The following is a 4676-nucleotide window of genomic DNA, read 5'->3' as shown; positions in this document are numbered from 1 at the left end:
TGGCGTCTGATGTGGCTTTTTAAACCAGACAGTGTTTTGAAAAAACACCCACACATATTGCACCTCTGATTTGCACTACCAATACCTGCAAGTAAGTTCTGCTCATTGTGGATCCTAACATGTCTTTTAAGACCCCCCATTGGATTTGCAAACCCTCTGGCACACACCACATTCAAACGTGTGCACAGACATATAATCAGAATAGCTGGGTGAGGTTTGTTTTCCATGGGTTCGCAGGTGAGATTTGAGGCCAGCCAAGGACAGACATGGTCTGTCACAGACTGTGCACACAAAAAGGTCCTTGTCATTCACCTTCTCAGTCTTCACCTTTTTCCTTAAATGTCTCTTGAGCCCTGCTTGCATCATATACACTTCCATAAACATCATCGCACGAAGGTCTCAGATCTACAAAATATTAATAAAAATACACATATTTACATATTTCGAGTGGCATTGTACCTCTTTGCATGAACATTCTATATGTCTATTTTTCTTTCTTGGTACCGTTTAATAACCACCTCTGATACCATTGAACATTCGCCTCCATTTCTGGATATTTACACGTTTAGGAGTTTAACCGACATGCATTTACACAGGATTGCCCCTAAGGCGTTACGGACTTACTTCTGCATGATTGGAAATTTGAAATCTGAACATTTATGCTTTCTTTCTTCATCTCCTTATTACTTTTCTCCTCTCCTATGGGTCGTCATCACTTAACTCTATACTCTTCTCATTTTCCTTATTTGTCTCCAAAGACGGAATATCCCATACTCTGGGACATCCCAGACAGAGCTGTAAGACTTTGAATTTTTCCAATAATAATAACGTATATGACTTGAGATATTTGTCTTGATTTAACGTTTGTTATCCTCTTAAAAAATTATGTATACACACAATCACACGCACACACACACACACACACACACACACACACATATATATATATAAATACTTATATCTATATATACATGAGTATATACATATATATATGTACATACATATATATATATATGTATCCGTTTATATGCGTGTGTATACACACACACACACACACACACACACACACACACACACGCACACATATATATATATGATGTATGTATGCATGTATGTATGCATGTAATTTTAATAAAGTATTATTACCGTTACTAAAATAAGAAATTATGATAAGGTGGCTGCAGCATGGGCGCAATCTAATGACTGAAACAAGTAAAATATAAGAGATACAAAAACAATATTACTCACATAGAAACAACCTAAATTTAAGATGTCTTTAATAGTTATTCCCATTGTGTATGACTCATGCAACATAATCACATTTTGTCAATATTTTCATTTTCTATATTCTTTCTCTTTCCTGACTGTAATATATATGCCCTGGATTTCTCAATCTATGAGCGACTTGATTTAATTACAAATTTCTCACTGTATTCTATAACTCCTAAAAACGTTATTACTTACAACTTTAGAATTTCTGCAATATAAATATAACATAATATTATTTATATTTCACCACACTCTCTTTACCCGTAACATTTTTTTCAAAATTGTACGTTATACTATTAAATCAACATATTCTGGCCTTGAAACGAAAGCAATATGACTCATGAAAATTTCAATGCATTCTTTTTGAAACTTATAAGTCGAAGAATCTGCTACGACGTCACGTTTAATATTTCCGAGAAATTTACAGATAAAATGAGAAAGAAATGTATTTGAATGGAAATACATATGCATTTGTTACGAATTTCTCCTCTCTAAATAGTTCAAAATAAATAATTCTTCTGATGCTATGAATATTATATTTACAATTTAATATTCACGTTTATAAAGGTACGTGGGCATATAAAAGATATCTATCACTGCATATCTATTAATTTATCAGATTACGAAATTTTGACATTTGGATGGGTGAAACGTACTAGTTTTTTTTTTTCCAGTAGCTCATGTAAAGTTTGAGATTCTATATTCAATGATTTTTTTTTCTTTATGAGAAAACATCCTGGAAGTATATGTGTAGCATTTAGAAGATTGGATGTTTATCTCCAGTATCAAACTTTATAGTCTATTTTCCTTTTGTTTGGGTACATGTTTTCATTATATATAAGAACTATATTGCCATTCTTCACAACGAGCATCTTCTAAACCATATATATATAGTATGAATTTCTTTAATTTTCCAGAAGAAACATCTAACGTTACCGATGAATCATTGAGAAAATATGTACAACGATGAATAAAAATATGTATTTGAATTCATTTACAACGAATTGAACTATTCTCCTTGTTTGTAGCTGACTGTATTTTATAATCTTCCAGAGTATGCAACATGTGAACGGTATGAAGTGTATCAATTTTGCATCAAAATCAATCACATAAAATAAGTAGCATATATTAATAATCTTTAACTGAATACACATACATATATATATATATAAATATATGTGTGCGTGCATGTACTTGGGTGTGTATTGATTTCTAATTATTGATTTTATCCGTTTCATCAAATCTCATTGAATATCTGCAAGCAAACATGTTTATCGATAACCAATTAATTGAATATCACCATTATTATTAAGTTTTGATTACAACTGCTTTTGAATGCATGGTTTCTGAGCTAACATATTTTACATTAATGAAATAACCTCTCGTAAATTTACGGAAAGTTCATATTTCTCGATTTCAATGACTGGTCATCAAGTCATAGAATTTATGAGATTCATATACACATAAATCATGAAAAAGTCGTGCGCTCACAAACAAACACGCGCGCTCGCGTGCGCCTACATGTGTGTATCCGAACTTTTTTTATCAGTAAAATGATTATATACATGAAGACAGTGCATATTCTATATATTATGTGAGTAAATGTACATTCACCCTAAAACATGAAGTCGTTAAAGAAGTGAAATATATTCCACGGCAAAGCAAATTTGAGTAACCTAATTTCTGCTTGAAAAATTAAGCATTATACAATCAACTGATAACATTCTCGAATTGAAGCCTTCTCTCCCTGCATACGCAAGCAAAATTCTACACTCAAATATTTTAAAGAAGAGCAACTATTTTTTTCTTTTGTACACTAGGCACAATGCCCGAAATTTTGGGAGAGGATGCCATTCGAATAGATCGACCCGAGTACGCAACTGGTACTTAATTTATCGTCCCTGAAAGGATGAAAGCAAAGTCGATCTTGAACACTATCTGCGACAGTAATCCCAGCAGGACAGCCCCTTTCCTAAACAAGAAATCTGAATACGTATAGCACACAATGACGAACTATCGCAGCACACAAGTATAAGAACTCCATGCCCAGAACAAAAATAAAATAATGCAAGCAAATTGACCACTCAGCGATTTGCCCAAGTGACACATCCAAGAGAGACAAGCGTCCCTTGATTCATTGCTTTATTCACGTGAATTCACGAGAATACACGCGGCCTAAACGAAGCTGTGTTTTCTAAATTGTAGGTGAACACATTTCTGCATGTGCTGTATTGTGAAACTTTATATCCCTCTGGTGAAAAGTGATAGGAATCAGCCATTATGAATAGACCAGTTTCCGGTTGTCAAGAGAGGGTCAAGAGTCGAAGAGTTGAGATTCGATAGTTTTAGTCGTTGTGGAGCTAACAGTGATAGTAAAACAGAAGTTAGTGTATTACTATTCTGGTACGAAGAGATACAACGGTATCCGATGAGTAGTAAGTATTGTGGCTGCCAGCAACTACAGTACAACAGTAGTCATACATCACACTAGTGAGAAGAACTCACTTTGCAGTACCATGTGACCGGCTGGGAAAATTGTTAAGACACCAGGATATTTTCCTCCTTTACTTGACATGAAACCAATGGTAGCCTTAATTCGCAAAAAGAAATTATATCCTCCAATGCAGTTTCGAGCACTCATTTCTATCCTTCGGCATTTACGTATATATATATAGACATATGTTGTCGTTGAATGCTTGAAATGAAGAGTCGATAGACAGCTGCTAGCTGATAAAGAGTCCTTTCTCTGTGCTTACTTGTCCTGTTTACCATTTTGTCTTGTTGTTTACGTATTTAACTAGTTTGTTTACGTATTTCACGTTGTTTGAAACGTTGTTGACATCCAGTAATCATAACTCATATACTCATGTATATATTTGTGTCGATCTCTCTTTCTTTCTCTCTCTCCCCCTCTCACTCTATACATATATATATATATATATATATATATATATATATATATATATATATATATATATATATATGAGCTCTCCGTTGTATGTACATGTTGATTATTTTGGCTCTGGATTAGATGGTTAGTAAGGCACTGTCCCCCTACCAGCAGACTGCTTCTCTGTTTCACCATGTCAAGTAAATAGTACTGTACAAGAGTGCAATGGACATAGACCACGTTGAGTCAGCCCTGCAGTATCAGCTCACTAGCTAGTTGACATCCAACCGCTGTCTGATGGTACAGATCATCCGCTTGCCCGCAATAACCAAGCCTTGGGAGAAGGACCCTGCCGCCTTTTTTTGTTATCCAATGTCCTGCTTCCGACGTCGTTATTGTATGCTTGGTACTGTAGGCAAATATAATGTCAGTACTTCTCCAAGATATTACCCAGTCTAGAAACAGATGAGGCTTCTTAGACTCCCAGAGATATGTATATATATATATATATATATAT

Source organism: Octopus bimaculoides, chromosome 5 (assembly GCF_001194135.2).
Source record: "Octopus bimaculoides isolate UCB-OBI-ISO-001 chromosome 5, ASM119413v2, whole genome shotgun sequence".
In the NCBI taxonomy this organism is placed as follows: domain Eukaryota; kingdom Metazoa; phylum Mollusca; class Cephalopoda; order Octopoda; family Octopodidae; genus Octopus; species Octopus bimaculoides.
The sequence above is the reverse complement of the archived record's forward strand: the minus strand, read 5'-3'. Positions refer to the sequence as shown.